The sequence below is a fragment of the Loxodonta africana genome, chromosome 1 (genome assembly GCF_030014295.1).
Source record: "Loxodonta africana isolate mLoxAfr1 chromosome 1, mLoxAfr1.hap2, whole genome shotgun sequence".
In the NCBI taxonomy this organism is placed as follows: domain Eukaryota; kingdom Metazoa; phylum Chordata; class Mammalia; order Proboscidea; family Elephantidae; genus Loxodonta; species Loxodonta africana.
Window position 1 is genome coordinate 25,834,356 of NC_087342.1, and position 24,797 is coordinate 25,859,152.

The window sequence follows — 24,797 nt, forward strand, 5'->3', positions numbered from 1 at the left end:
CATTCCTGTAGGTCTTGGAAATGTGCTTGTTTTAAAAATTCTCCTTAAGGAAGTATTCCCTCACCATCAAAATTCTCTTGGGTTGGACCTCTTTAATACAAACAAAGGAATACCTGCATCATAAACTTTAGTGCTTCCAGAGGGTCTATGAGCTCCTTCATGTCAGAAACCATTCTCTGGGCCACTTTGTATCCAACTCTCACTCTCAGCACCAAGTATTTTGTACAGGATAGACACTTAATAAATGTCAATGATGTATACAGAATGGGGCATGGCAGAATGATAAGGGTAGAGGAAATACGGAGGTACAAAATTTAGCACTACCAACCTCAGGATATGTGACCTTGATGACAATGGTACTGAGAGATTTGGGTGACTTGACAATGAGGATAACATAGGCAGAGTATAACATGTTGTTAGGTGCCATTGAGTTGGTTCTGACTCATAGTGACCCTATGTACAACAGAACAACTTACTGCCCAGTCCTGCACCAACCTCATAATCGTTGCCATGCTTGAGACCATTGTTGCAGCCACTGTGTCAACCCACCTCGTTGAGAATCTTTCTTTTTTTGCTGACCCTCTACTTTACCAAGCATGATGTACTTTTCCAGGGACTGGTCCCTCCTGATAACACGTCCAAAGTACATGGGCGAAGTCTCTCCATTCTTGCTTTCAAGAACATTGTGGCTGTACTTCTAAGACAGATTTGTTCATTCTTCTGGCCATCCATGGTACATTCAATATTCTTCTCCAACACCATAATTCAATGGCATCAATTCTTCTTCAGTTTTCCTCAACAGGTGCATTGATATATGTTCATTTATAGGGATGGATGCTAATGTTATTGGGATCCGTTTAATTTTTCTTATCACATTGTAGGCAATACAAAAATGTGAAAGAAGAAAATGAAAATCTGCCCTTAAACTCACATAAAGAGAAAAACGAAGTACGTATGTTTATGTACATCCTTTCAGAATTTTTCTGTTTTAATGTATATAACCTCTTTCATCTACCTCAAAAATGGAGTGATGCTGTAAATGGTGTCTCATGTGTTGATGAGGATGCCAGTAGCGACAATGGCAGCAACACTTATAAAGTGCTTTCTATATATAATAATTGGCCAAGCACTGGGCTTCACCCTATAGGACAGAGTAGAACTGCCCCATGGAGTTTCCAAGGAGTGCCTGGTGAATTCGTACTGCTGACCCTTTGGTTATCAGCCATAACGCTTAATCACTAGCCACCAGGGTTTCCTTATCTCCATTTCCTCACGTAAATCTCCCAGTAGCCCTGTGGCTCAAATACTAGCATTATCCTCACTTTACATATTAGGAAACTGAAGCTCAGAAGGGTCAAAATACTTGCCTGGGGTCAAAAAACTGGCAAGTGGTAGAGCTCTAAGTTGGTCAATGGCCTCTCTGACCCCAAATACCTGCTTTCTACCACTGTGCTATACTGTCTAGTTAATAAGTGATTCCTACAACAGCGTATCAGTGGCTGTATTAAAAACAAAAAAACACCTGTTTCTCTCATGTCAATTCCAACTGACAGCAACTCCTGTGCCAGTATTCAATAGGGTTCTACTATATAGCCATTCATATTTATTTATCTCATCCCCTATTCTTATTCATGTTGTTTTCTTTTTGTTATTTTTATAATGACTATGCACTGAAGACCCTTGTAGGTAAAACGTTTCATAATTCTTAGTATTTTTCTCAGTGTAAATTCCTAGAAGTGGAACAGCTGGGTCAAAGAGTATAAGGATTTAAGATTCTTGATATTTATGGCAAAATTGCTCCCCAGAAATGTTGTATTGATTTAAATCTTAGTCGAATACATTGAGATGCCCATTTTTCTGCAGGCCAGTGGAGGAGTTTATGATTTTGAAATATTAATATATTATTAATTATGTATTCATATATATTCATATATTTATATATAAATATATAATCATTTTAAATAGATGTGAGTCCAATATTTGTTTTAATTTGCGTTACTTTTATTGGTTGTGAGGTCGAGAGAATGGGGTGTGTGTGTGTGTGTATACATGTGTGTTTGGACTTTTTTTTTTAGTTTTATCTTCTTTTACTGATCAGTGAGAGCTCTTTATTTTTTAAATATATTAACAATTAAACAAATGTTGATACTATCAACAGATGCTAATGATTATACTGGTACTATTGAAGGTTATAGGCATAAGTAATGATAATGGTGTGAAGTTTTCAGAATGTACACATCAATTATACATACAGGCTTATGTATTCTTAACTATAGAGCAAACAAACCCTCCAGCTGGCTTCCAAAGTTGTTGATTTGTTTTGCTTAATGAATTAATTCTGCATATAAGAATGCCTTGAACTTGAATATTTGGTTATTTTCCTGTGTGATATAAATTGATCTCTCTGGAGCAACTCTAAACAGCATAAAAGAATGCCTCATTTCATTCATTAATTCAAAACACTTTTAGGAGGAAATTTCTCTGTGCCAAACACAGCGCTGAGGAAAGGAGAGAGGTGAAGGGTAAAAGAAAAGCTGCAAATGTAACTCCTTCCCTTGAGGAGTGCACTGCCTGGCGGGAGAATAAAATCTGCAAACAGTTTACGAGTTAGTGGAATAAAGCACTAGAATAGTAAGTTGTACAAAGTGCAATAGGACCATTCTTGAGATGTTGCAGAGAGTGACACTGAACTGTTCTGATAATGGCAGATCTAGGAGCTTTTCCACAGGTAAAGCCCTAGAGGGATACCAACGACCAGATGAGATCTGCTGTTGAGAATAAAGGTTATTTTTTACTCGAGGATGTTGCCTTTAGGTGCCGTCAAGGATGCGAGAGATCTACCACCAGATGTAGTAAGGGGGCGGGGGTGCAAGGTAAATGGTATACAATGCTTTCTGGAGGGATAAAGGGCTCCCTCAAAATGATGTGTTTCATTGTATCCCTTCCTATGAAGAGTAGTGATGCTTCAATTGGGAACCAAGTAGAACTGAAGACCGAGAATATATGGTTGGAGCTCCATGTAAACAGACAGTCCTTTGACAGTATATGACCCTCAGGAGAACAGAAAGTAACAGATAGCATAAGGATGTATCATAGATGTCAGTAAGTAGACAGAAAGTCACTCCTAGAGAAAGAGATTAATGTGAGAATCAGCCCAAGGTTTCATGCATAAGAAACTGTATTTGCACGGGGATGGTTCAGTCTGAAGCCTTGTGTTGAGCCTACTTGGCAGAATCTTCCCAAATTTTGCAAGTTTTTGTTGCAATTTTACAACTTCGATGCATACACTGAGTTCTACCCCTATTCCATCCCGGGCTCCAAACAACCTTCTGCATCTAGCACACAAACACCATTACTTGAAGAGATACTGGTGGGGAGTGTGAGTTCCCTGAGAAAGGTCTTTAAACAATGATGAAGTAGAAATTTCATAGAGTGCTATAAAAAAAAAAAAATAGAGAGCTTTAAAGCTTAAGTGATCTCCAAAATTATCTGGGGTGTGCAAGGCAGTGAAGAAAACAATGAACTCAATTTTTAGAACCCTGGGTTTGAGTCCCGTCTGCTCAAAATTTGCTATGTAATTGTGAGCAAATGACTCCAACCTTCTGAGCCTTATTTTCCTGACCTGAGAATGTAAGATGGTAACCCTTGCAGGAGTACTTCAAAGAGTTGTAGAAAAAAGATACGATGAAATACTGTGTGTATATCAAGCCAGTTACAATCTTTACAAAAGGATATTTGATTCCTCTTTCCCTTTCAGCTAGTACCCAATTTCCCTGGTTCCTTCTACAAAAACAAAAACAAAATACAAACAAACAAAAAAACTCGTTGAAAGGAATGTCTATATTTACCATCTCCAAATCCTCTTCTCCCATTCTCTCTGGAACCCACTCAAGTCACACTGCTACATGTTCAGTTCTCAAATATCATCTAACTCCACCTATTGGCATCATCTGGCCATCCTACCAGAGTCCCTGGGTGGTACAGAAGGTTAATACACTCTACTGCTAACCAAAAGGTTGGAGGTTCAAGTCTGCTCGGAGGAACCTCAGAGAAAGGGCCTGTTGATCTACTTCTGAAAAATCAGCCACTGAAAACCCTGTGGAGCACAGCTCTACTCTTACAACATGGGAGTCACTATGAGTCAGAGACAACCCCATGGCAAGTGTATTTTTGGGGGCCCATTCCACCACTATCTCCTTGGAAGTATTCCCCTCTTGGCTCCCAGGATACCACCACACTCATCTGGCATTCTCTCACCACTCTGAATGCTCCTCCTCCATCTCTTTTTTTTTTTCATTCCAGTGAAGTCAGAAGGGAATAAAGGGTGAAGGGAGTGGTGTTCCTCAGGGTACAGGCAATAAATTGGTGCATTGTCTCTAAAAAATGTAAAACAACAATAAAACTGACTAAAAAGATAGTCTGCTTTTCATTATTACCATATGGTGGTAATTCTGAAAAATTTTACCTCCTTTCTGATGAGGGATGGGATCAATCCTATTGCACCCTTTCCTCTTTCATATACCATGACTGGTTTCTCCTCATCTCCCCAACCCCAAAACATTACCACTCCCAAGGAGTCAGTCCTGAAAGCTCTTCTCTTTTGTCTCTGCACTAACTTCTTTGGTGACCTCATTTAATTTAACATATATATAGAATATTCCTATTTTTTCTTGTCTTTATCACAGATTTCCTCTCTGAATTCTAGATTCATATATTAACTCAACATCTGAGATTACTCAACATCTCAGACTTAATCTGTCCAAAACTAAGCTCCTATAATTCCTTCAAAAACTGGTTCTTCTCATGGTTTTCTCCATCTCAGGTAAAGGTCACTCCTTCCTACCAGTTGCTCAGGCAAAAACCTTAGAGTCATCCTGGACTCCTCCTTTTTTTGTAATCCCCCATTCAATCAATCAACAACACCAAAATCCAAACATTTATCATCTCCACCACTACCTACTTGCCCAAGCTTCTGCATCACTCATCTGAATTATAGTAATAACTTCTTAATGAATTGTGCTGCTTCTGTCTGTCTTCCTTCCTCCTCTGCCTCATCTATTCTCTCCCATGGCAGAAAGATGGAATCTTTTGAAATGTAAGTCGGACCAAGTCACTTCTCTGCCTAATGCATACAAATGGTTCCATTTCTCTCAGAGTGAACACCAAAGTCCTTACTGTGACCTACAAGACCCTGCATTATTGCCCCTACCCTATCATCTTTCTAATTTCAACTCCAAAGATTTTCCTCCTCAGTTCACTCTATGCTTTGTTGTTTTTTGAAGACACCAGCAAGCACGTTCCTACCCCAGGACCTTTACACTTGCTGTTTTCTCTGCCTAGAATGCTGGCTCCCTCCCTTCCAGTCCTTAGAGTCTTTACTCAATACCAACTTATTCTTCCCTAAGCAACCTATCTAAAATCTCAATGCCTGAAGCTTTCTGTCTCACTTCTCTGCTCTATTTTTCTCCATATCTCATATATTTCACTGATTGATTTTGTTTATTATGTCTCTCATTAGAAATGTAAGCTACTTCAGAGCTGAGATTATTTCCTTTTGTTCATTGCCACTGTTCTTCCAAAACCTAGAACAGATGTTCAACAAATTGTTTTAAATGAACATAATGTGAACATATGCTGGACTGGACCACATGTAAAATTACTAAGCCTTGAATGAATGCATCTTGCTCAAATTCCTCATTTTGCTCTTTGCCACGTCACCTACCTACCTCCTTCGAAAGACAGATCATTGAGAGTGAGGTACAATTCTGAACCAATCTCATATACAGCTATGTGCAAGAAAATTAGAAGTTTGGTTAACTGTCCAAATATCTCAGGTTTGGGGAGTTGTGAAACATTGCGTTGGTGATGGTGGAGTCTTTCACAAGACCAGAACCTTTCCCTCAGCCCACCAGGAATGCTATGAATCACAGTGGAGCATTCACATGCTTAAGGAACTTCTCAGCAGTGTTTATTATGTGGGAGTCCAAGGCCAGGAAAAAAGAACGCTTTCCTAAATTTAAAAAGTCATCCAAGAACTTTCAATAACTTATCCCTAGAGGGTGACTCCTTTCCTAGACCAAACAACAAAGTTTATCAACTAAAAATAGCCCTCCGTATCTCACAAGTTAAAAAGGGTTTATACAAAATCACTTTTCTAACTTTCAGGTAATCCATCGGAATAGACTTTGTTAAAAAAAAAAAAAAGAAGAAGAAAAGAAAGGAAGGAAGGAAGATAGAGAGAAAGAAAGAGGGAAGGAAGAAAGAGCGAGAAAGGAAGGAAAGAAGAGAGTTTACCATGTTTTTTCCAAAAGATTTGTTTCAAGTTATTCAATGTATTTTGAAAATGTTTTCATCCATCTTCCTAGCTCTGCTGTATACTACCACTTCTCCTTCCCCACTCAGTGTCTGAGGTTGTCCACTGTATTTAGAAGCACTTGATCACCATCAACTCTCCTAACGACTAAGTTTTCTGCTAGTTCTTCTCAAAAACCTAATAGTAGAGCTAAGTTGTACTTATACAGATGTTCTGTCACTACCAAATTATGAACATGGATAGCTCTGAGATTGGATTGAATATCTAGTCAGTACTTATAACGCACCATGGTTTTTGCCTGATTTGAAGCCTTTAGCCCTCGACGCAGTATCCAGGATCTGACGAAGACCCAAATTTCCAGGCTGTTTCCACTTCACCTCCACTGGCCCTATACCCAGCCACAGAGGATGCTCTGTACCCCTCAAGCACACTTCAGACAGGACTGACTTAACGTCTTCTCTCTGACCAGAAATTCTTCTCACTTCTGTCTGTCCAGACCACAGTTCAAATCCTACTTTCCTTACAACCATCCTTGACCTACCTCATTGCCATCAATATCTCCTTAGTAAAACCATAGCAAATACTATCTTCTTCAAGCATGTTTCATATTTGGACATGTAATTGTTTGTTTACACATTTTGAAGACTATGTGGAAGCTCCTTTGGGGAAAGGTCACTGTTCTTCATCTCTAAATCACCAATCTTAGGGTTGTGTACACCATCAGTAATCAAGAGGTGATTGTTAAATTAGTGAATGGATGAAAGAAAACTCCCACTGAACTAGTTCCCAGGATTTCAGCAATGTGTTCCGTATTCTTTAAGAACACAGGGCATTGTGTTGCTACTCGTGTGCTATTATACATCATAGTTTCTTTCCTTATTTTTCTGTCGTTGATGTGCTGAATAAAGAGCATCTGCCTGCAAGTATCAACTTTTCTTCCTATTCTCTTGTAGGCACCTGGAGTTCATGCTGGAGCAGTGCCAATTTGCTTAATGCTTGAGCTTTCAAGCCACTGAGATTTGATATCTGGCTTAAGACTCTGGGTTGGTATTAGCGCCAATGGCATGTTCTGCTAAGTTATCATCTCTCCTTCTACTTTTTACATACTGAGAGGCTAGGGTCAAAGAATCACCATTATTTCCCCTTTGGTGGTATTGACCTATGCCCTGGTCTATCATATGTAGAACAAAGTTTTCTGTTGAAGGAATACCAACACTTAAGAGGTTGGATGAGACCAGTTGTAACAAACTCAAATACATGCTAGCCTAAATCAGGTCCAATGGGGGCTGTGGAGGGTTGGAGAAGACACTGTCATCTATAGGGAATAGACGTTGCCCAGACCCAGCCAATAGGTTTTCCATGTGCAAAAGTGGATCCAATATTTCCAGATTTTCCAATCATCATGAAAAAACTACATATCTGGATTTTTACAAGAAATCTCCTGATTTTGAATGTTTACAAACTAGTTTAATTTTGCTTAACATTGCAGTTCAAACAAAACACATCTACATGTGGGATTTGGCCTGTAGCTGCTGGTCTGCAATCTGTGGGTTAATTGGGTTCTCAGGCTCATCCCTGCCAAGAGATTCCACAATTCTGCACAAAAGATCAACTAAGGTTACAAGCTATTAAACTATTGAACTAAGTGACAACTACTTAGAAGGATGCCAGAAGGTACAAATGTTCAGACTGGCTGAATAAAATGAAGATGCTACCACTTCTTGCCCATCTCCCTTCCCTATACTGAAGAAGCAGTTCCAAAATTTGGCTGAAACATGGTCCTCAAGAACTGAGCCGATAAGGAAAGAGGTTTCTCTAGAAAATTCTGATGCCATTTCCATTGGCTCCTAAGCAAAGGTCAAAGGGCCATAAAACTTTTCATTGGAAGGAACCTTAAAGGACATCTGGGTACAATCCCTAAAGTGACACAGCTAATGTTTCTGCCCTAGGATTCCCAGCACCATCCACTACACATCGGGGCAATGAAAGAGAAAGAGACTTGCGGTTGAATGATAGGGCCAATGACAACTGGCTCTGTGACCTTATGGACATCGCTTCCTCTTTCTGGGCCTCAGTTTTACAGTCCTTACCATAAAAGAGACCCTGAGAACATCCTGAAATCTGCCAAAGAATAACTAACATTGCAACCCACAGCACTGTGGTGGGCCCACACAATGAATATCAGCTCTGTCACAACAAACTCAAACAGACACATGCATACACACATGCACACACACATACAAACACACACACACACAGAGGAAATATTTCCTTACACAACTAAGAATGCTGCAACCTTTTGGGCACAAAGGGGAAAATGAGAGCTAAAATTAGCATCTTAAAAAATAAACTACATAATTACCGAAGATGAGATTTTCTTAAAACTGTAGAACAAAGAGATATAATGATAGCTGTCACAAGAGAGGAAATTGCAGGAGTCAATTTGAAAGGATTTGGGGGAGGAGGAAATTTATATTTTTCCTCTTGAGATTTGATTTGCACATAACCACAGTAAGACTGAAAGGCTAAAATATCTCCCCAGAACCTCTGAGACCTGTACCTCATAAGGATGCTGCTGACATTAGGAGACTGTCATTACCTCCCCAAATTAATGCCTTCGTAAAAAAAATACAGGGAGCCTGGAAACCCTGGTGGCATAGTGGTTAAGTGCTACACCTGCTAACCAAAAGGTCGGCAGTTTGAATCCACCAGGTGCTCCTTGGAAACTCTATGGGGCAGTTCTACTATGTCTTGTAGGGTCACTATGAGTTGGAATCAACTAAATGGCAGTGGGTTTGGTTTTTTGGTTTACACAGGGAGCCAGAGGTGTATAGATTCCTTGTCATCAACCCTCTCAAGTTTGTATACCAATTTTCAGTTCACGTGGCCCCCTTATATACATACTCTCATTTATTCCCTAAAAGAGCCCTATATAGCCTACACAGCATCCTGAAGTCTCTCTCAGACGAATTAAAAAATACTCCTCCTGTCAGCTCAATTGGACTGGACCAAAAGCAAAGAAGTTTCAGGGATAAAATGAATGCTTCAAAGGTCAGCAGAGCAGGGGCGGGGGTCTGGGGAACATGGTTTGAGGGGACTTCTAAGTCAATTGGCAAAATAATTCTATTATGAAAACATTCTGCATCCCACTTTGAAATGTGGCGTCTGGGGTCTTAAATGCTAACAAGCGGCCATCTAAGATGCATCAATTGGTCTCAACCCACCTGGAGCAAAGGAAAATGAAGAACACCAAGGTCACACGACAACTAAGAGCCCAAGAGACAGAAAGGGCCACATGAACCAGAGACCTACATCATCCTGAGACCAGAAGAACTAGTTGGTGCCCGGCCACAATCGATGACTGCCCTGACAGGGAGCACAACAGAGAACCCCTGAGGGAGCAGGAGATCAGTGGGATGCAGACCCCAAATTCTCATAAAAAGACCATACTTAATGGTCTGACTGAGACCAGAGGAATCCCGGTGGCCATGGTCCCCAAACCTTCTGTTGGCACAGGACGGGAACCATCCCCGAAGACAATTCATCAGACATGAAAGGGACTGGACAGTGGGTGGGAGAGAGATGCTGATGAAGAGTGAGCTAATAATATCAGGTGGACACTTGAGACTGTGTTGGCATCTCCTGTCTGGAGGGGGGATGGGAGGATAGAGAGAGTGGGAAGCTGGCAAAATTGTCACGAAAGGAGAGACTGGAAGGGTTAACCGACTCATTAGGGGGAGAGCAAGTGGGAGCACGGAGTAAGATGTATGTAAACTTATATGTGACAGACTGACTTGAATTGTAAACGTTCACTTGAAGCTCAACAAAAGTTAATAAAAAAAAAAAATACTCCTCCTACCCTGCTTACAAGGAAGTAATCCCTTGTGACTTGTCATTACTCGGTTAGGGAAGTCCCTTCCCTTCTCCTGGGTTTTTGAGATAAGACATGGCCTGCTGGGTGGTTTAGTAGAAAGTGAGAATTCAGAATCAACAACTGCCTCTAATCTTGGCCTTAGCCTGCAGATCAAACTTCAACAAATCAATTCACCAAGCCTCAATTCACTAATCCACAGAATAGGGAAACTCATACCTATCCTACCTCTCTTACAGGCCTGCAAGGATTAAAGTCAAGACATAGATAAGTGTGTCCAGTGACTTTATAGGCTGAAAAATGCCAGTCCACAAACTTCATCAGCCTGGGCAGTTAGGAAGAAAGAGGAAATAAAGTTCACACTGTCATGCAAAACTACCAGCCTAGAGTCAAACTGCAAGTCAGTGATAGAGGTGGCCAGAAAGCCAAGGTGCGGACAGGAGCAAGCAGCTCACAGAGAGAGACCCCGTCTCTTTGCAGAGCCAGTGACAAACCTCCTGGCCTTACCTGGCTAGGCTCTGGGCGGTCCTCAAGGCTTTTCTTTCTCCTCCTGGATAAGGGATGCCAGACCACAGATGGTGACCCAGTGGAGGTGTGGTTGGCTCAGATGAAGCCACGCAGGAGGGTGCCCTCGTGCTGTGACCCCTCTCCTTCTGAATCTTAGCTCACCGAGTGGGCTGAGAGTTTCTTGCTCACTCTCAAAGGAGGAAATGAAAGGACTGAGGATGTTTATAGGGTGGAACTCAGCTTGTCAGAGGCAGGAAATTGGGCTTGTAGGTGTGGCCTTTTTTATTCTGCAGTGACACACCTCCCTTTCCTGTCCCCTTCTTCAAGAAACCCTAAATGTTTCTTCCAACTTCCTCTTTGATTGAAATCTGACTGGAGTGAGTAGGAGCAGTCTTCTAGCCACTCCTCCATGACATCTGCATGCTCCCCACCAGCTATAAAAAAAGAGGTTTAAATCTGAATTCTACACACCTATTACTAATATTCTTCTATGCTGACTAGATTTAGTGGGTATTTATGATTTTAAGTATCTCCATTACCTTTGCAGGTGCCCTGGTGGCACAATGGTTAAGTACTTGGCTGCCAACCCAAAAGTCAGTGGTTTAAACTCACCAGCCACTCTGCAGGAGAAAGATGTAGCAAGCAGTCTGTTTTTGTAAAGATTTACAGCCTTGGAAACCCTATGGGGTAGATCTACTCTGTCCTGTACAGTCACTATGAGTCAAAATCAACTCGATGGCACACAACAATAGCCACTTTTGTAGACAACTTGTGGAATAGCGTGTCTCTATGAGAACAAATGCAAACTCATGTGCACACAGAAGGTCTGGCCAGTATTCCTATTAGAGAAGTTGCCACATTATGTTGTTTTCTACTTCAGTGTGTCCTTCTCAGAAGAGCATCGGTTCCTGGAGGGTAATGATCATGTCTTATTCTCCCATACATTCCCTACAATGGCCAGCATGTAACAAGTATTAAATGAATTAAATTTAATGAATGATGATCAATTAATATTTGTCTCATGAATCCTGATCTGCCATTTACTGGCTCTGCAACCTGTGGCAAGTCATATCTTTACCTCTACACGTGGATATTTTTGGACATCTGGAAATTGGGTCAATCCACTCCTGCTTCAGAGATGTGAATAAAGTCAATGAGGAAGCATATGAAAATAAACTTTGGATAAGATTTGACACATCAAAGATTCTTAGGAAAAAAAAGCAATTGTTCTTAACGAACTGATTTTGAAATTCAAATGAGTATTTTCTACACAGAGAGTCTCTATAAAGTAAACTATAAACCAGGCAAGTAGTTGGATTGTTGAAAGAAAGAAGAGGATGGAAAACAAAGAGCAGTATGAACATGATTGAATTTCAGTTTTCCATCTTAAATTCTCTATTCCATTCAGCAAGACCAGTCAATGGTATTTATTCGATGGTTTGAGAAGCTGGGGTACACTGGAGGCCTAGCCTTTTAGATTGCATATGGCTATTTTCCTTTTGTAAAAGGAAAATTAACTGACACTTCTCAAAAAAATGTGCACTGTTTCAGGCCATTTGAGGTCAGGAGAAGATTCCACATGTACTAAGGTTCAAACTGGCAACTCACCTAAGGCACCTGGGAGAGGTCACAGAGGATAAAAAGTCTTTCTACATTAAGTCCCCCAAATCTAACACACTGAGGACATAAACAAGCTGTGCTTTTATACAACAGTAGTTAACTAAGAAAGCCCCTTTGCCACTCTCGGTTCTGAGAAGATGAGGACAGAAGAACGAACTATACACAGTCTATCATAACGAGTTCAAGGAAGAGGAAATGTGTAAGCCAATTAACATCATGTCATATAGAAAATAATGAGCTTCATGGATAGGATCAGAACAAGAGTTGTGGCAATCCAGAAGAGGGAGAAATTCCAGGAGGCTACACAGAGGAAGAGGCAGCATTAGACCTGGACCATAAACGACAGCAGATTTTGACAGGCACAGACGGTGAAGTAAATGTTAACCATGAGATGGACTGAGCCTCTGTCCTCTGATCTATGCTCTCCCTAATACAGACACCAGGATGAAAAGAGAGCCTCGCAGCACTGGTATGTAGGTCACACCACTCAGACACCACAAAACTACAGGGCAATTAGAAGTAATTGCAAGACAAATACTGCTCTCTCTCAGTTCCATGTATCTTTATGATGCCTCAGGGTCGGGACAAAAAAAGGAGGAGGGATGGAGAGATGTCTAGATCCCAGCCTGGTCTCTTCAGACTGGGACCAATCCATGCATGGCTGTGTGAAATATTTTACTTTAAAAGGGCAAGAGACTCTGTGAAAAGACATTGCATGTCCACATGGCAGCTAATTACCTATAGGTTTCCAGTGGCCACTGAACACTTGCCCCAGCTCCTGAGGGGCTCCTGTCACACTACACCAGCAGTAACTGGAGCAGGAAGCACAATCCATCCAGGAGAAGCCCAAGCAGCAGAAAGAACACCACACAGAAAACATGGGTTCTGGTCCCTGTTCTGCCAGACACTGGGATCAGGGGCGAGGATCTTCGTCTTCCACAAGTCTCAGTTGCCTCTTCTGTGCAATGGGAATTATAATACAGACACTACTCACCTCCCTGGGCTGTCGGTGGAGAAAATGAGATCCTGGAGGTGATAAGCTCCTTGTAAATGTTACTTGTTGACCTCAATACGAAGTAGTAGTATTGTGGAACATATGAAGTTCCACGGGAATTCACCCCATGTCTACTATTTCCAGTTGAATCGAAGGTTGTGCACAAGTCTTCTGGCAGAAGGCATGCTCAACAGCTAAGAAGCAGAGATCACAGAACTGTTTTACTAGATAGGCACCTAGAGATCACCTCTCTTTATCATGATAGCTTTTAAAATTGGTAATCCTTCCTTCCCTCCTTCATTCTTCTCACTGAGAGAGAATGTAGGTTGCTGTCTATTTGGTTAGGAAACTCTGGTTTATAATACCTCTCTCTCCTTTTGTTTTTCAGATGGAGACAAAGTGACACCCTGTGATTGCACAGCTAGCCCTCTCCCTGGCCTCAGCAGGGTGTCGCCTTACCTACCCCACCTGGGGCAGCAGAAAGCACAAATGAAGCACGGATCCCGATCACATCAGATCCAGAACCACTTCATCTCCAGATCCTCCCCTAAGTGGATCCTGCAGAGAAGGATTTGTAGGTCCATATGCATCACCAGGCATAAACAAGCACTATCTGTAAGAATCCCCACCCATACTCTCCCACCCACTCCTCCCCCACCCTCCAGGAATCCTTTGGGAAAGAGGAGCTCAATGATGATGAATAGATAGTGGCAGCAGCTTTTGAAGCAAACAGAAATATGCAGGCAGGTTATCAACCAAGAAATTTAAACAGCATGAACTTCTCTTGCGTTCCAACAGTACACAGCATGATCACTATTATTATACTCTATTAAGTTTAGTTTTCTCACCCGCTGGAAGGAATACACAGAGTTACTGTACCAAAATAATTGGTCTACGATCAACCATTTCAGGAGGTAGCATATGATCAAGAACCAACGGTGATGAAGGAAGAAGCCCAAGATACACTGAAGGCATCGGTGAAAAACGAGACTGCAGGAATTGATGGAATACCAATTGAGATGTTTCAACAAATGAACGCAACATTGGAAGTGCTTACTCGTCTATGCCAAGAAATTTGGAGAAAAGTTACTTGGCCATTCAACTGGAAGAGATCCATGTTTGTGCCCATTTCAAAGAAAGGTGATCCAACCAAACGCAGAAATTATCAAACAATATCATAGATATCAAACGCAAGGAAAATTTTGTTGAAGATAATTCAAAAACAACTGCAGCAGCACGTCGACAGGGAATCGCCAAAAATCCAAGCCAGATTCAGAAGAGGACATGGAAGGAGGGATATCATTGTTGATGTCAGGTATATCTTGGCTGAAAGCAGAGAATACCAGAAAGATGTTTACCTGTGTTTCACAGACTATGCAAAGGCATATTTGACCGTGAGGGTCATAACAAATTACGACTAACATTGAGAAGAATGGAAATTCCAGAACACTTAGTTGTACTCATGAGGAACCTGTACATAGACCAAGAGGCAGTCTTTCGAACAGCACAAGGGGATATTGCATGTTAAAAAATCAGGGAAGGTGTGCATCAGGGTTGTCTTCTCCATACTTTTTCAATCTGTATGCTGAGCAAATAATTCAAGAAGCTGAATTATATGCAGAAGAATGCGACATCAGGATTGGAGGAAGGGTCACTAACAACCTGCAATATACAAATTATGCAACCTTGCTTGCAGAAAGCAAAGAAGACTTGAAACACTTACTGATGAAGATCAAAAACTACAGCCTTCGTTATGGATTACTTCTCAACGTAAAGGAAACAAAAATCCTCACAACTGGACCAATAAACAACATCATGATAAATGGAGAAAATATTGAATTTGTTGTGGATTTTATTTTACTTGGGTCCAGAAATCAACACCCATTGAAGCAGCAGTAGTCAAGAAATCAAACAATATTACATTGAGCAAATCTGCTGCAAAAGATCTCTTTAAAGTGTTAAAAAGAAAAGATATTACTTTGAGAGTGAAGGTGCACCTGACTCATGCCGTGGTATTTTCAATCACCTCATATTCAAGTGAAAGCTGGACAATGAATAAGGAAGACCGAAGAAGAATTGAGGCATTTGAATTATGGTGTTGGCGAAGAATATTGAATATACCATGGACTGCCAGAAGAACAACAAATATGTCTTGGAAGAAGAGCCAGAATGTTCCTTAGAAGCAAGGACGGCGAGACATCATCTCATATACTTTGGACATATTATCAGGAGGGACCATTTCCTTGGAGAAGGACATCGTGCTTGGTAAAGCACAGCATCAGTGAAAAAGAGGAAGACCCTCAACGAAATGGATTGGCACATTGGCTGCAATGATGGGCTCAAACATAGCTTTGATTGTGAGGATGGACCAGGCAGTGTTTTGTTCTGTTGTCGCTGTAAGTCCATACAAACTGGAGGGAACCTAACGACAACAACATTCTGTCTAAGCAAAGGACCCATGTCTTCACCATTCTTGTTAGGATCTGGAACGGTACAATGCCAACAGTAGATGTTCAATAGATACTTGATGCATGAATAAATGAACAACTATATGAACTACTGTACTCTGTTTCCCTTCACAGTCCCCTACTAAGCTTTGTAGCTGGAAAGATGGCGTGCAGGAAAAGGGAGAAGGAATAAGTCCACTCTGATTTGGACAGGGTACTAAATTCAGCCCAAAGCATCTTTTCTCCTCTCTCTATTTACCCTGGACAATCTGTCCCTTATCAGATGAGCTCAAGGCTGGTTGGAAGTATGCATATTTTATTTGAAAATATCATCTTCTTCCAGTTTTGTTTTTATGCACAAACATTTGTCTGCTTTGCTGTATGTTGTGAATCAGAACGGACTCAAACTGCTTTGCTTTCTAAACTGTTTTGTTTTCTCCATTCAATTATCATTTATCTCATTTTCCTTCTTGCATCTCACTCTTATTCCCAAGTATCAATTTAACCCACAATGAAAGACAACAATTTCATTGCTGCTCAGCTTCACCAAGGGCTAGAAAGGGCACCGGCATGGAAGTCAGAAGGCCTAATATTCAGTCCCCATTTGTCCACTTAACAAACTGTGTGACCTTCAGCCAATCATCTTCATTATTTTAGCTTCTGTTTTTCATTTGCAAAATAAGGTCTGCTTTTGACTACCATGAAATCTAAGTGCACTAGAATGAGAGTCTCTAGGCCCAGTAAGAGGAGCCTTGGTGGCACGATGGTTAAGAACTCAGTTGCTAGGCAAAAGGCAGGTAGTTCGAACTCACCCAGCGGCTCAGCTGAAGAAAGACCTGGCCATCTGCTCCCACAAAGATTACAGCCTAGAAAACCCTACAAGGCAGTTCTATTCTGTCACATGGGGTTGCTATGAGTTGAAAGTTGGCTCGATAGCACCTTACAACAACAGGCACCAGTAATTATTGTGTCATTTTTTACATTCATTGCAGCCATGGAAGAATCTCATAATTCCTGACTTTGGTTTGAAGGAATAGTCTGGCATCAGTTGGCCCATTAAAGGCCTATCTTACTCTTCTCCCCATTCTACTCCATGACCTCCCTCACCCAAGGCTGGCTTCATGGGTGTGCAATCTGTACCACTGCATCGGGCCCTGTTCTTAGAAGGGCCCCGTGCTTGGTTTTGCTCTGCTGCCACCATCTTGAAACTCTTAATAAGTTTTCAACAAAAGGCCCTACATTTTCATTTTGCACTGGGCCCCATAAATCAAGAAGCCAGTCCCCCACATTAACAGCCCCAAAGCAATAGAGAGCCAAGAAGCAGTAGGAAAAGGAAAACAATGATGCAATTAGCTAGTCAGTCATGGTGGTGAGAAGGGCTCAGCCCACAGCAGAACTTTGCCATGGAACTCCCTTCCTTACAAATATAAAACCAAAGAAAGAACAAGGTAAGACCCATGAAACTTGCCACAACCTCCACCCCTACCCATCCTTCCCATCTTGGGTGGTTCAGGAGCCTGACTCACACCTTAGGTGTGGTTCACCATTCCTGCTAAGCACACTTAGCCCCTCCCTATTTGTAGAGCATGGGAGGAGATGTGTGTTGCCCTGGAGTGGACTTGGAAACTATTCAATCACCATCCAGTCACCACCCAACATCACAGAGCTAGACAGGTTCTCAGAATAGGCCTCAGGCAGCCATCACAGCCCACCTTTTGTATCAGTGAAAAGAACCACTCCAGCCAGATTAGAGAATGGACTAACCAAAATTCACATCATGAGCCAGTTTCCCATGTTCCTCTCGGTATTTATTCCTTTTGGGTTGCTTCACCCTTTTTGTATATTTGGGATCCAAAGGAGAAAAATCTACTCTATTGTCATACAAATAACATAGTCCCACGGAGTCTTCCTTAGTGCAGTGACCAGGACATACTGGTGCTCAATATAAAGATTTCATTTTACTTGGATCCACAATCAACACCCATGGAAGCAGCAGTCAAGAAATCAAACAATGTATTGCGTTGAGCAAATCTGCTGCAAAAGGCCTCTCTAAAGTGATAAAAAGCAAAGATGTCACTTTAAGGACAAAGGTGTTCCTGACCCAAGCCATGGTGTTTTCAATAGCCTCATATGCATGTAAAAGCTGGACAATGAATAAGGAAGACTGAAGAAGAATTGATGACTTTGAATTATGGTGTTGGCAATATATGAACTGCCAGTAGAACAACAAATCTGTCTTAAAAGAAGTAGAGCCAGAATGCTCCTTAGGAGCAGGGAAGGCAAGATATCATCTCACATACTTTGGACACGTTATGAGTAGTGACCAGTCCCTGGAGAAGGACATGATGCTTGGTAAAGTAGAGGGTCAGCAAAAGAGAGGAAGACCCTCAAGAGATGGATTGACACAGTGGCTGCAACAATTGACTATGCAAGCATAACAATGATTGTGAGGATGACGCAGGACCAGGCAGTTGTACATAGAGTCACTATGAGTCAGAATCTACATGACGGCACCTAAGAACAACATATAGAAGATGACCCTCACATCTCAAAACTGCAGCAAGTGAAATTATTACCCTTGGCTCTTTTCTCCTATACAAAGTTCTACTACTAACAGCCTGAGTCAGTTCCCATGTCTCAGCATGGAAGAAGACTTCCCCATCAAAAAACTGAGAAGGGTTACATGTGCACAAAGTGAGGTTCCTTCCAGCACTAGTTTTTGGTCCTAAGTATAGAAATATTACCACTTTCAAATCAGTGCTGTAACTTAAGAACCGATTTTCAGTCTAAAACGATATCCTAGAACATAAGGTGGCATGGCAAAATAATGAAAGCAGCAAAAACAATCCAACTCAAGGAGTTGAGTTCTGACCATAGGCAGTGACTCAGAAATAAAGTTGATATAGAATTATGCTGATGCCCAATAGAGAGGGCTGCAACTGTGAAGTGACAGAAGCATAGTAGGGTGGGTTGGGTCTCCAAGGAAGGGCCCTGAGGCAGTGAGGCCCCTTGCCTCTTTAAATTCAGACTTAATCTAGACTAAGTTAGATTAATCTAGAACCTCACCCACAAAGCACAATGATTTTATTTCATACTTGAAAATGTTAAATGTTCTGTTTTGCTAGGATAGCTGAAAAATTAAAGGGAGTGGTGGACTCTAAGGCCAAGGCCATTTTACCGAGTATTTTGAATACTAGTCCAAGAAGTTTATACAGAATTCTAACTTTACTATGAGTTAGAGACTACTCAGTGCTTCTGTTTGATATTTGATGAGTACCTGGGAGCTGTGACCAGGTTTGCCAACAAACAGCCTCAGATAGTTGCCCAAGGCATCCTTTAGTGCAAGGTCCAGGTAAGACGGCCCCTCACCCTGAAGGCAGTATTTTCTGTGTAGACAATCTCTGGACCACTGTCTCAGAATCTCTTGTTGAAAACACATATTTCCAGGCCCCGTTCTTCATTTACTAGATTAGAATTTCTAGGGGTGGGTCCAGGAATCTGTATGTCAATAGGCTATGCCACATGGCTGTTTTGCACATAAAAAGCTAAGAAGCATGATCTTAAACTTTCTCAATCTACTGTGATAGTCACTCAGAACAAGCTGTTAAAAAACCCATGGACAGATGTTGGCATCTCCTGCCTCGGGGCGGGGGAGATGAGAAGGTGGAGGGTGTTAGAAGCTGGCGAAATGGACACGAAAAGAGAGAGTTGAGGAAGAGAGCAGGCTGTCTTATTAAAAAAAAAAAAAAATTTTTTTTTTTGGGGGGGAGAGTAATTGGGAGTGTGTAGCAAGGTGTGTATGGGTTTTTGTGTGAGAGACTGACTTGATTTGTAAACTTTCACTTAAAGCACAGTAAAAATTATAAAAAAAAAAAAAAACACCCATGGGCAGAAGTTTGGAAGGTGACTGTCTTTTCCACAAAGAGGTACCCAGCAAACCCGTGTGGCTGGAATATTGGGTGTTGGCAGGGTGGGGTGTGTGATAAAGTTAAAAGTGAAGCAAATTTGTAGAGTTGACCCACAATCCTTTTTATTTTTGCATTACAACTTGTATTACGACATGAGAGTTCTCAGGTAAACACTATGTTCCAACAGCCTTCATCCCAAATTCTAATTGCTGGCCACCTGTACTCTCACTGACTTATTATATATAAGAAAGATGTTTGCTTAATAGCAATAACCACATGGGGGCAGGGCCAGGGCTAGCTAGCTGCGTGGTTCAAAGACTCACAAGGGCAAAGGAAAAAAGGGAGGCAGTTCTGGGCAGCCTATGCCACTTATGAAAGGGTCTGCCCTGCAAAGGCCATGGGGCCAGGGCGGACAAGCTCCAGCTCCCTGGAGTTTTCTTAAAACATGTTTGGGATCCCAGGTGATGCGGGGAGCTGCAGAGGAAACCTGCCACACAACATGCCATATCCGTTCTCAGAGGGTGTCAACACCCTCCTTCCAAAACCTGCTATTCCCAAATATCACAACATGATTTTTTTCTCCAACCTCCTGTCTTGATGGTGGTGATTAAATATTCATGGAAGGCTGTGATACCGGCACACTTTGTGAAATTTCAGATACCTTTTTTTAAAAGGAAGGTTTTTTTTTTTTTTTTCCTTTCAGTTTATGTCATTTTTGCGGAGGTAAGAAGAATACCTCAGACGACAAATGCCGGTGACTCCAAAAAGTAGAAACTGAAAAAACAAAAAAGCTCAGGTCCTAGGTCTTCACAACTGCATTTTGAGCCAAAAAATGTCCAACTATAAGAAACAAGGAGCCCTGGTGGCACAGCGGTTAAGAGCTGAGCTGTTGACCCACACGTAGGCAGTTCAAATCCACCAGCTGCTCCTTGGAAACCCTCTGAGGGAGTTCTACTCCATCCTACAGGGTTGCTGTGAGTCTGAATTGACTTGACAGCAACAGGTTTTACAAGAAATAAAGTTTAGAAACACGAGAGATGGAGGAGCAGTTATTCACATTACAGAAGAATCTTTCCTTTTGCTACGGGGTCCAGGTAAATAGCAAACTTCCCAAATCCATGTAAAATTAGAGTAATTTTACTTATTTGCTTGTTACCCAAAGAGATGTCACCATATTTGAAAAAAAAATGTACATACATTTTAGAATCATAGACCATTAGATGATGGTATCATCTAACTCAGTTGCTTTTAGAATGAGCCCCAGGAAGCTCTGGGGGTTCCACTAAGACAACTCAGGAGGCTCCCAGGAGAGATAGGTGGAGGCCAAGAGGGTAGAGCTGCAGGGGACCCTCATCTCCATTCAGTCGGAGCAATCCCACCACTACCTCTGTATACATTGCTGTCGAGTCAATTCCGACTCAGGACAACTCCATGCGTCAGAGTAGACCTGTGTTCCACAGGATTTTTAATGGCTGATTTTTTGGAAGTAGATCACCAGACTTTTCTTGTGAGGTAACTCTGGGTGGACTCAAACCTCCAACCTTTCAATTAACTGCCAAGTCCATTAACAGTTTTCACCACCCAGGGTCTCCATTGGAAAACTGAGACAAAAGTGGCTGCTCCAAAATCATATATTGAGTTTGAACTTCACTCCAATATTTTCTTCATCACTGCACCTGTTGCCCCAGGGAACTCTTATAAAGGCATTAAAGAAATTTTTTTATATCCTTTAAATTTGTTATGGTTTAAGCCTAAAAATGGGAAGTCATTATAATAACCAGAACAACTGACTATGAAATGACCATAAACTGAAGATGAGGTTCAAAACTTTGTCCTTCCTTAGGACAAAGTTTGACATTGTCAAAGATCTCCATATTAGCTGAATGTTTTCAGTGTTCATTACAGCTCTGTCTTGAATCATAACAAAGATAACTTGGGTTAGCACACAGCAAAATTGCTTTTAAAATACCAACTAAAGCAAAGTGTCATCAAGATGAATCAGTGCCTCAGTGAGAATTAGTCACCCAGAGGACAAAATTATTTAGAAAGCCATGTCAGATCAACTGGCGTCCTATGGTTATTTATTTCTAATTATTTAATGAATATCTGTATGTTGTTGTTAAAAAAAAAAAAAAGTTGTTGTTAGGTGCCCTCAAGTCAGTTCCAACTCATAGAGACCCTAAGTACAACAGAACGAAACACTGCCCAATCCTGCACCATTCTCACTTTGTGTTTGAGCCGGTTGTTGCAGCCACCGTGTCAATCCAACTCATTGAGCATCTTCTTCTTTTTTGCTGACCTTCTCCTTTACTAAGCATGATGTCCTTCTCCAGAGACTGGTCCCTCCTGATAACATATCTAAATAGTGCTTACTGTGTGCCAAGAGCTTTTCTAGGTACTCTACAATATTAACTCATAGTATCTCCACAACGACTCTACAAGGGTCTCCATTTTACAAATAAGAAAACTGGGCACAAAAAGGTTAAGTAACTTGACCACCATCATGTAGCTAAATAATTACTGTGACGATTCTCAAGACACTCTTGCTTCTAGATCACATCCAAGGTTATTTCACGAAATTGCCCTGAAGTTACTCCAAGAATTCCACCAAAGAGCAGTACCAATTAGAACCTATGCCATTAACATCGTTATAGTTGCTGTTATTGTTAACTCCTGGTTAGTCAACCCCATGACTCATGGTGACTCAACACTCAATGGAATCAGACCATTGTGATCCACAGGGTATCCACCGGCTGATTTTTCAGAAGTAGATCATCAGGCCTTATTAACAACTGGCTAATAATATTATCTAATATCACTCACACGTACTCTGCCAACACTGTGCCAATGCTTTACCTACAAGAGAATTCTATCAGGAAAGGATAATCATTAGACCACTTTTGCAGATGAGTGGAGCTGGAATTCAAAAGCAGCTTTAGCTAACCCAATGTTATGTATGTTCCATCAGAGATCTTTAACGGGCTACCTCAGACAGGTTTTGCTTTTCACATAGTACTTTCACAACTCGTTTGAACTAGGTGCTACAATTTTATAATTGAGTGATTTCAATTAAAAATCTGGATTTGGTAGAGACTTTCCTCATTAGTTGAGGCATGCACTTTCCAGGGGAGTCCTGGTGGCACAGTGGTTAAGAGGTCAACTACTAACCCAAAGGTCGGCAGCTCAAATCCACAAGCTGCCCTTTGGAAGCCCTATGGGGCAGTTCTACTCTGTCCTATAGGGTCGCTATGAGTCAGAATTGACCCCACAGCAACAGGTTTTATGGAGGGGTAGTGAGGGGAATGGATTACAAAGGGACAGTAAGAAACTACTAGAGGTGATGGAAATGTTCTTTATCTTGATTGGTGGTGATGGTTTCATGGGTACATATTTCAAAGCTCATCAAATTGTATACTAAATATGTGCAGTTTGTTGTATGTCAATTATTCCTCAATAAAGCTGTAATTTAAAAAAAATTTAAAAATCTCCTAAGAGTTTGCAGAGCCCTACTCAAGAAACACTGAGTCAAAATACAGTTGTCATGACCTACGAAAACACTTTCAACTGCAAATTATCACTGCATAGTGTGAACTTTGAGATTACAACTTGTAATTTGTTCTTATTAACGCTGAACCAAAAACACAAAGTTAAAAAAAATAGCATACGAACCTCCTAAGAGATTCAGCTTCAAAGAAACAGTGATCAAGGTAAGTTCCTTCAGGCTCTTTGTAGCCTTAAATGTACTCTGATCTCCATTAAAAAAGAAACACCATGTCACTGACGTCATCCTTCAGGATCTCATCATGGTACTTTAAAGTCATTTTCCCAAGTTCCCCTATTTGAGTCGTACATTCCTAGCACTCTGAATTAATCTGTTTTCTAATGATTCCCTAGTTTTCCCAACTCCATGTCCTTATCTTTACTGTCCTCTTGACTCGCTGTCTTCTCTCTCTCCTGTATTTAGCCATCAAAGACTCAGATTAATGCCATTATAGGCTTTTGCTAGAGCCAGATATAAATTCCATCTCTTCTAAAATACAATCGAAGGAACATACTGTATCTCCCTTGTTATATTGCTTACCCTCTTGCTCAAAAAAAAAAAAAAAAACTCAATATTTCCTCATTACAAATCGAATTGATTACAAAATCATTTACCAATACCAGTCGCCATCGAATAGAACTGTGCTCCGTAGGAATTTTTATGACTGAATTTTCAGAAGTAGGTCACCAGGCCTTTCTTCTGAGGTACCTCTGGGTAGGCTTGAACTTCTAAACTTTTGGTCAGCAGTTGAGTTTGTTAACTATTTGTATCATCCCGGGATGCCATAAAATTATTATTTTGGCATTAAAAACTCTCAACAATGGGGCTTTACCCTTATTTCCCACTATTTAATATCAAATACTCCAGCCATACTAAGATGTCACCATTATCCAAATAAGTTTCACATTTTTCTATACCCATGCCTTTGCTCAGGATGTTCCCTCCACCTCCAGTCCCTCCTTGTCATGGATTGAGTTGTGTCCCCTCAAAATATATGTCAACTTGGCTAGGCTATGATTCCCAGTATTGTATGGTTGCCCTTCATTTTTGTGATCTGATGTAATTATCCTCCATTTTGTGATGTAATGTAAATTCTAACCTCTATACTTTAATGAGGCAATATTAGCGTGGGGTATATCTTAAGCCATAGTCTTATAAGAGGGTGTGACTCAAGTTACCCCTTTACTCAAGTCACACCCTTGATTGAGTTCCATCTTTTATCTTACAAGAGATAAAAGGAGAGAGAAATGAGCAGAAAGGGGAGGGACCTCACTATCACCAAGAAAGAACAGCCGGGAGCAGAGCACATCCTTTGGACCCAGGGTCCCTGTGCTGAGAACCTCCTAGACCCAGGGGAAGATTGGTGCCAAGACACATGGAGCTTTCCAAGGAACGCTGGGCCCACAGATGTTGAAAGGAGACAAGGACTTTTCTCCAGAGCCTACAGAGAAAGAAAGCCATCCCCTAGAGCTGGCACCCTGAATTTAGACTTCTAGCCTCCTAAACTGTGAAAGAATAAATTTCTGTTTGTTAAAGTCATTAAAAAAAAGCTTGTGTAATTTTTGTTATAGCAGCATTAGACAGCTGAGACATTCC

General features: G+C 41.2%; 1 protein-coding gene across 3 annotated transcripts in view; it reads right to left on the reverse strand.

The window, feature by feature from the left end:
• Positions 1-10,910, reverse strand: part of TPRG1 (tumor protein p63 regulated 1) — a 200,713-nt gene extending 189,803 nt beyond the window's left edge. For all 3 annotated transcript variants that reach the window (XR_010318664.1, XR_010318646.1, XM_003412916.4), the window contains exon 1: positions 10,692-10,910. The gene's annotated coding sequence lies outside the window, so the exon portion shown is untranslated. The remainder of the gene's footprint in view (positions 1-10,691) is intronic.
• Positions 10,911-24,797: the final 13,887 nt, after the last annotated feature.